Raw genomic sequence first — 10555 nt, 5'->3', positions numbered from 1 at the left:
CACTAATTCTCATACAAGCATATATTAACTTCTAAAAAAAATATACAGTTCCTCATGTACAACTAGCATTTTCAAGATGTCAAGGAGTGGATTTCAGAAAATTGCTTATCTTCTGTTTTAGTCACAATTAGGTGTGATTGTGCATCACACACACAGAAGTACACACATACCATGGTATGTAAATCTGAAGGTGACTCAGGATGGGTTCAGTGGCTTACTGGGGACATAAGCTGCTTTTCAATTGCGACTTTCTACAACATCTGGCTTCCATCCATTTTTTGGTCTCAGAGAGTAGTTCCAGATTGATCCTTCATCTCTATCTTCAGCCATCAGAACTAAAGATAGGGAAGGAGAGAGAATGTACCCTAACTTGAAGACAGCTGCGTGGAAGTGACAGACCTCACCTTCTCCTATTTCCCTTTCTGTGACCCAGTCATATGGTCCATGGTGGCAATAAGTGGGGCTAAGAAAAACCATGGTATCTATATAACCACCTACCCAACTACGAATCAGGGCATTTATTATTGAGGAAGAAAGGGAGAATTAGGAATAACTAACAGTGTCATCCACTCTTTTCAGTATTTGTATTTAGCCCTAGACAGCTGTATGTTGTTCTCTCTAGAGTTAATGTTTGAATTTGGCTTTGTATCTAAAATAATAATGTGAAATGTGATTGAAATGATATGCATAACATTTAAAATATATTAATATTTCATAACTATTAGGGTTTTCCAGAAAACTATTTGTCCCACTGGGTGGAATAGTTTCTGCAATATCTCAACAATGTGATTTATTCCTGTCACTTCATTCTTGCTGCTTTCTGGTCCTGACATAGCTTCTTGATTCCATTCTCCCTTTCCAGTTTTGAACACCTTCCAGTTATAAACACCTTTGAAGAACAAATGCAAGTTCTTAATTCTCCATTCATTTCTGACCACTCCACAGTATTATCAAACACATTTCTGGTTCCTCATACATACTATATAATGATGTCTTTTATGGTACTCCTTACTATTAAAGAATGCTTGTGGATATTCTACCAAAGTTATCAGAATGTTGAGAACACTTGTTTTGTGTTACATTGTACCATATTAATTGTTCTAAGTCTGATAATTATTGATGAGCAACATTTTTCTATGTGTTTATGGATTATTCTATTCTAGGTTTTACCCTTTTTCACAGCAATTTGCAAAAAAAAAAAAAAAAAAACCTTAAAAATCAGATTAAAATCTGATAACCAACAATAATTTAAAGCCTTTCAAAATTTGATTAGCTAAATTACAGAACCAGCCTAAGGCATGTGGGATATACATAATGGAATATTATTGAGCCATGAGAAAGAAATCAATCCTGTCATTTTGGACAACATGGAAAGACCCAGAGACATTAGGTTAAGTGCAATAAGTTAAACAGAGAAAGACAAATACAGTATAATATCACTTACATGTGAATAGGACAAATATGAACTCATAGAAACTGAAAGTAGAATAGTTTTTACCAGATGATCAAGTAGGGGATAAGGAGATGCAGGTCAAAGAGTACACACTGGTGCACTGGGAAGACCCAGAGGAATCAGGTGGAGAGGCAGGTGGGAGGGGGGATCAGGATGGGAAATACATGTAAATCCATGGCTGATTCATGTCACTGTATGACAAAAACCACTATAATATTGTAAAGTAATTAGCCTTCAACTAATAAAAATAAATGAAAAAAAAAAAAGAAAAACGAAGAGTACACACTTCCAGTTGTAAGATAAATAGCTCTGGGGATCTAATATACAGAATAATGACTGCAGTTAATAATATTGTATTATATGTTTCTTTTTTTAAAATTTAATCCTTTTTTTTTTTTGCCACATGGCATGTGGATATTAGTTCCCTAACTAGGGATTGAACCTGAGACCCCTGAAGTGGAAGTCCAGAGTCTTAACCACTGGACTGCCTGGGAAGTCCAATTCATATGTTTCTAAGAGAGTAAATCTTAAATGTTTTTACCATAAAAAGAAAATGGTAAATATGTGACATGATGGAGGTGTTAGCTAAAGCCATAGTGGAAACCAATTTGCAATATTAAATTGTATCAAATCAATTGTATATAGTAAGCTTATACAATGTTATATGTCAATTATATCTCAAAGCTGAAAAAAGGAAACTTTATTAACAAATTTCATAGTAATTTTTTTCTCAAAATGATATAAAATTTAACAAATACTTTGGATAAAAATGTTAAATACAATTTTTATTTCCAAGCAAATACATATTCTTCACACTTTACACATATTTTCATATGCTTCATATTTTTCACATATTTTCATACACTTCATATCTTTCACATATTTTCATACTCTTCATATTTTTCACATATTTTCATATTCTTCATATTTTTCACATATTTTCGTACTCTTCATATTTTTCACATATTTCCATACTCTTCATATTTTTCACATATTTTTATATTCTTCATATTTTTCACATATTTTTATATTCTTCATATCTTTCACATATTTTCATACTCTTCATATTTTTCACATATTTTTATATTCTTCATATTTTCACATATTTCCATACTCTTCATATTTTTCACATATTTTCATACTCTTCATATTTTTCACATATTTTTATATTCTTCATATTTTTCACATATTTTCATACACTTCATATTTTTCACATATTTTCATACTCTTCATATTTTTCACATATTTTCATACTCTTCATATTTTTCACATATTTTCATACTCTTCATATTTTTCACATATTTTCATACTCTTCTTATTTTTCACATATTTTCATACTCTTCAGATTTTTCACATATTTTCATATTCTTCATATTTTTCACATATTTTCATACTCTTCATATTTTTCACATATTTTCATACTCTTCATATTTTTAGAATATTATCATATTCTTCATATTTTTAAAATATTTTCATACACTTCATATTTTTCACATATTTTCAAACTCTTCATATTTTTCACATATTTTCATATTCTTCATATTTTTAGAAAAATTTCATACTCTTCATATTTTCCACATATTTTCATATTCTTCATATTTTGCACATATTTTCATATTTTTCACATATTTTCATACTCTTCATATTTTTCACATATTTTCATACTCTTCATATTTTTCACATATTTTCATATTCTTCATATTTTTAGAAAAATTTCATACTCTTCTTATTTTCCACATATTTTCATATTCTTCATATTTTGCACATATTTTCATATTTTTCATATTTTTCACATACTTCCATACTCTTCATATTTTTCACATATTTTTATACTCTTCATATTTTTCACATACTTCCATACTCTTCATATTTTTCACATATTTTCATACTCTTCATATTTTTCAGATATTTTCATACTCTTCATATTTTTCACATATTTTCATACACTTCATATTTTTCACATATTTTCATACTCTTCATATTTTTCACATATTTTCATATTATTCATATTTTAGAAGATTATCATATTCTTCATATTTTTGAAATATTTTCATATTCTTCATATTTTTACATATTATCATATTCTTCATATTTTAGAATATTATCATATTCTTCAAATTTTTCACATATTTTCATATTCCTCATATTTTAGAATATTATCATACACTTCATATTTTTCACATATTTTCATACTCTTCATATTTTTCACATATTTCCATACTCTTCATATTTTTCACATATTTTCATACTCTTCATATTTTTCACATATTTCCATACACTTCTTATTTTTCACATATTTTCATACTCTTCATATATTTAACATATTTTCATACTCTTCATATTTTTCACATATTTTCATACTCTTCATATTTTTCACATATTTTCATATTTTTCATATTATATAATATTTTCATACTCTTCATATTTTTCACATATTTTCATACTCTTCATATTTTAGAAGATTACCATATTCTTCATATTTTTCACATATTTTCATATTCCTCATAATTTAGAATATTATCATACTCTTCATATTTTTCACATACTTCCATACTCTTCATATTTTTCACATATTTTTATACTCTTCATATTTTTAAAATATTTTCATACACTTCATATTTTTCACATATTTTCATACTCTTCATATTTTTCAGATATTTTCATACTCTTCATATTTTTCACATATTTTCATACTCTTCATATTTTTCACATATTTTCATATTCTTCATATTTTTAAAATATTTTCATACACTTCATATTTTTCACATATTTTCATACTCTTCATATTTTTCACATATTTTCATATTATTCATATTTTAGAAGATTATCATATTCTTCATATTTTTTAAATATTTTCATATTCTTCATATTTTTATATTATCATATTCTTCATATTTTAGAATATTATCATACTCTTCATATTTTTCACATATTTTCATATTCTTCATATTTTTAAAATATTTTCATACACTTCATATTTTTCACATACTTTCATACTCTTCATATTTTTCACATATTTCCATACTCTTCATATTTTTCACATATTTTCATACTCTTCATATTTTCCACATATTTTCATATTCTTCACATTTTAGAATATTATCATGTTCTTCATATTTTTCACATATTTTCATATTCTTCATATTTTAGAATATTATCATATTCTTCATATTTTTCACATATTTTCATATTCTTCATATTTTAGAATATTATCTTATTCTTCATATTTTTCACATATTTTCATACACTTCATATTTTTCACATATTTTCATACTCTTCATATTTTTCACATATTTCCATACTCTTCATATTTTTAGAATAATTTCATACACTTCATATTTTTCACATATTTTCATACTCTTCATATTTTTCACATATTTCCATACTCTTCATATTTTTAGAATAATTTCATACTCTTCATATTTTCCACATATTTTCATATTCTTCATATTTTTCACATATTTCCATACACTTCATATTTTTCACATATTTTCATACTCTTCATATTTTCCACATATTTTCATATTCTTCACATTTTAGAATATTATCATGTTCTTCATATTTTTCACATATTTTCATACTCTTCATATTTTTCACATATTTCCATACTCTTCATATTTTTAGAATAATTTCATACACTTCATATTTTCCACATATTTTCATATTCTTCATATTTTTCACATATTTCCATACACTTCATATTTTTCACATATTTCCATACTCTTCATATTTTTAGAATAATTTCATACACTTCATATTTTCCACATATTTTCATACTCTTCATATTTTTCACATATTTCCATACACTTCATATTTTTCACATATTTTCATACTCTTCATATATTTAACATATTTTCATACTCTTCATATTTTTCACATATTTCCATACTCTTCATATTTTTAGAATAATTTCATACTCTTCATATTTTCCACATATTTTCATATTCTTCATATTTTTCACATATTTCCATACTCTTCATATTTTTCACATATTTTCATACACTTCATATTTTTCACATATTTTCATACTCTTCATATTTTTCACATATTTTCATATTCTTCATATTTTTAGAATAATTTCATAGTCTTCATATTTTTCACATATTTTCATACACTTCATATTTTTCACATATTTTCATACTCTTCATATTTTTCACATATTTTCATACTCTTCATATTTTTCAGATATTTTCATACACTTCATATTTTTCACATATTTTCATACTCTTCATATTTTTCACATATTTCCATGTTCTTCATATTTTTCACATATTTTCATACTCTTCATATTTTTCACATATTTTCATACTCTTCATATTTTTCACATATTTCCATACTCTTCATATTTTTAGAATAATTTCATACTCTTCATATTTTCCACATATTTTCATATTCTTCATATTTTTCACATATTTCCATACTCTTCATATTTTTCACATATTTTCATACTCTTCATATTTTTCACATATTTCCATACTCTTCATATTTTTAGAATAATTTCATACTCTTCATATTTTCCACATATTTTCATATTCTTCATATTTTTCACATATTTCCATACTCTTCATATTTTTCACATATTTTCATACTCTTCATATTTTTCACATATTTTCATATTCTTCATATTTTTAGAATAATTTCATAGTCTTCATATTTTTCACATATTTTCATACACTTCATATTTTTCACATATTTTCATACTCTTCATATTTTTCACATATTTTCATACTCTTCATATTTTTCACATATTTTCATACACTTCATATTTTTCACATATTTCCATGTTCTTCATATTTTTCACATATTTTCATACTCTTCATATTTTTCACATATTTCCATACTCTTCATATTTTTAGAATAATTTCATACTCTTCATATTTTCCACATATTTTCATATTCTTCATATTTTTCACATATTTCCATACTCTTCATATTTTTCACATATTTTCATACTCTTCATATTTTTCACATATTTCCATACTCTTCATATTTTTAGAATAATTTCATACTCTTCATATTTTCCACATATTTTCATATTCTTCATATTTTTCACATATTTCCATACTCTTCATATTTTTCACATATTTTCATACACTTCATATTTTTCACATATTTTCATACTCTTCATATTTTTCACATATTTCCATACTCTTCATATTTTTAGAATAATTTCATAGTCTTCATATTTTTCACATATTTTCATACACTTCATATTTTTCACATATTTTCATACTCTTCATATTTTTCACATATTTTCATACTCTTCATATTTTTCACATATTTTCATACACTTCATATTTTTCACATATTTTCATACTCTTCATATTTTTCACATATTTCCATGTTCTTCATATTTTTCACATATTTTCATACTCTTCATATTTTTCACATATTTTCATACTCTTCATATTTTTCACATATTTTCATACTTTTCATATTTTTCACATATTTTCATATTTTTCACATATTTTCATATTCTTCATATTTTTACATATTTTCATATTCTTCCTATTTTTAGAATATTTTCATACTCTTCATATTTTTCACTTATTTCCATACTCTTCATATTTTTCACATATTTTCATACTCTTCATATTTTTCACATATTTTCATATGCTTCATATTTTAGAATATTTTCATACTCTTCATATTTTTCACATATTTCCATACTCTTCATATTTTTAACATATTTCCATACTCTTCATTTTTTTAGAATATTTTCATATGCTTCATATTTTCATATTCCTCATATTTTCACATATTTTCATATCTTCATATTTTTCACATATTTTCATACTCTTATTTTTCACATTTTTTCATACTCTTCATATTTTTCACCTATTTTCATACTCCATATTTTTAGAAGATTTTCATACTCTTCATATTTTTAGAATACTTTCATAGTCTTCTTATTTTTAGAATACTTTCATATTCTTATTTTTAGAATATTTTCATATTCTTCATTTTTTTATAGAACTAAAATAATCTCAATAACACATGTATCTCTATATTGTTTCTCAAGATACTTTTTATAATATTACAGGATATAAGTCATTATTTTTTCTTGATAAACTTGTAAGGACTTGATTATGGCACTATCTAACAGATGCTTTCATTCAATCCCCAAGTTAAAATATTAAGAATATTTTTGTTTTATGGGTGTATCATGATAGCTAAATACAGTTAGCAGAGGAAATGAAAATGGAAGCTTTTAAAGCTCACATGTGAACGTTGTTCTCTGATTATATGTTATTCTCCTTGTGGAAAATCACTTTAGAAAATTCTTTTAGTGTATGTCTTTGTAATTTCCTGAAATTTTGAACTTAGAATTAACTTGACATGAAATTCACCAGAGCTGTAAAAAAATCTATCACATCCTGGCTTGCAATGTATAATCTCAGAGCAATGAACCACATTCATGTGACCATATTAAACATTTGAGATCCAATGGAGAAAACAGAGAAATTCTAATTGTTTATTTTCCCAGTAGTTGATACTTGTGGGATGTTTCCAAAGGGAAGTAAGAATCATTAATTATTCCACATCAGACTCTTGGCATCAATACCTAGAGTATAAAATCACCATTAATATCAACCATCTTTGCTAAGGATCATCAGCTTCAACAGAGGTCAGGACCACTGATTCAAAATCACAAAAACAGAGACTTTTAGACTATGACCCTCAACACCAAGAACTCCTGCAAGGTTACTACTCAGAACTATCCACCACCACCATCAGAATAATTTTTACCTTCAGAGTTTGGGGGATACACACATACCTCTGAAGTTTTGGGGAGGAGGTGGTGATGATGGTGGTTAGTCACTAAGTCGTGTCCAACTCTTCGTGACCCATGGGCTGCAGCACGCCAGATTCCTCTGTCCATGGGATTTCCCAGGCAAGAATACCAGAGTGGATTGCCATTTCCTTATCCAGGGTATCTTCCCCACGCAGGGATGAAACTGAGTCTCCTGCATTGCAGGTGGATTCTTTACCAGCTGAGCAACCAGAGAAAGTGTGGGGAGGAGTATTTATCCCAATCTTGAATTTAAAAATTTTAGGTCTTCTACCACATCAACACCCGACCCCACCCCCTGGTTCACTGACAGATGTGGGTAGTTATTTTTCTGTCTCTATCTGTCCTCAGTCTAATAGTCACACTCCCTGAGCAGCAAAGTTTCCTTTATCATACCTGTCCCCACTGGATAAAATTATGGCCAACATTTGATGAACATAGATGCAAAAATCCTTAACAAAATTCTAGCAAACAGAATCCAACAACATATTAAAAAAATCATACACCATGACCAAGTGGGCTTTATCCCAGGAATGCAAGGATTCGTTAATATCAGCAAATCAATCAATGTAATACACCACATTAACAAATTGAAAGATAAAAACCATATGATTATCTCAATAGATGCAGAGAAAGCCTTTGACAAAATTCAACACCCATTCATGATTAAAACTCTCCAGAAAGCAGGAATAGAAGGAACATACCTCAACATCATAAAAGCTAAATATGATAAACCCACTGCAAGTATCACCCTCAATGGTGAAAAATTGAAAGCATTTCCCCTGAAATCAGGAACAAGACAAGGGTGCCCACTCTCACCACTACTATTCAACATAGTGCTGGGAGTTTTGGCCACAGCAATCAGAGCAGAAAAAGAAGTAAAAGGAATCCAGATAGGAAAAGAAGAAGTGAAACTCTCACTGTTTGCAGATGACATGATCCTCTACATAGAAAAGCCTAAAGACTCTTCCGGAAAATTACTAGAGCTAACCAATGAATATAGTAAAGTTGCAATATATAAAATTAACACACAAAAATCCCTTGCATTCCTATATACTAACAATGAAAAAACAGAAAGAGACATTAAGGAAACAATACCATTCACCATTGCAACAAAAAGAATAAAATACTTAGGAGTATATCTACCTAAAGAAACAAAAGACCTATACATAGAAAACTATAAAACACTGATGAAAGAAATCAAAGAGGACACAAACAGATGGAGAAACATACCATGCTCATGGATTGGAAGAATCAATATTGTCAAAATGGCTAGTCTACCCAAAGCAATCTATAGATTCAATGCAATCCCTATCAAGCTACCAACGGTATTTTTCACAGAACTAGACCAAAGAATTTCACAATTTGTATGGAAATACAAAAAACCTCGAATAGCCAAAGGAATCTTGAGAAAGAAGAACGGAACTGGAGGAATCAACCTGCCTGACTTCAGACTCTACTACAAAGCCACAGTCATCAAGACAGTATGGTACTGGCACAAAGACAGAAATATAGATCAATGGAACAGAATATAAAGCCCAGAGATAAATCCACAAACATTTCTTTATTTAGTCACTTCAGCTCAGGCATTGTGAGAGCTTTGTTCACTTATGTGGTGGGGGTGGTGGTTTAGTCACTAGATCATGTCTGACTCTTGTGACCTCATGGACTGTAGCCTGCCAGACTCCTCTGTCCATGGGATTCTCCAGGCAAGAATACTAGATTGGGTTGACATTTCCTTCTCCAGGGAGTCTATGTTAACTTCTCACTAAACTTCTTTCAACAATTTTATTAAAATATCATACTTATTAATACTTTCTGTATGTGAGGCATGATACCAAACACTACCTAGTACAGAAGAATAACCATCATAAACTCTCAATAATTAATACAGATTTAGGTATGCATTAAATGCCACATGTTGTTGTCTAGTCACTCAGTTGTGTCTGACTCTTTGTAATTCCATGCACTGTAGTCTTCCAGGCTCCTCTGTCCTTGGGATTTCCCAGGCAAGAATACTGGAGTGGGTTGCCATTTTCGTCTCCTGGGGATCTTCCCAACCAGGAATCTAACCCGTGTTCTGGCATTGGCAGGTGAAATTTTTACCAGGTAAAAAATGTATTTCTGGACACATATAAAATGGTCTTATTAACTAGGGCTTCCATTATTTAAGTCTTTAACTGAAGGGTATTGACAGTTCACAGGATAAAGGGGATAGAGAGAAAAAAGCTAAAGGAATCTGATGAGTCAAAAATGACAGCGCACCATGCTTTTTTGTGAAATAATTAAATCATGTGATAGCTATTGGG

The sequence above is a fragment of the Dama dama genome, chromosome 2, assembly GCF_033118175.1.
Source record: "Dama dama isolate Ldn47 chromosome 2, ASM3311817v1, whole genome shotgun sequence".
NCBI classification, from domain to species: domain Eukaryota; kingdom Metazoa; phylum Chordata; class Mammalia; order Artiodactyla; family Cervidae; genus Dama; species Dama dama.
The sequence above is the reverse complement of the archived record's forward strand: the minus strand, read 5'-3'. Positions refer to the sequence as shown.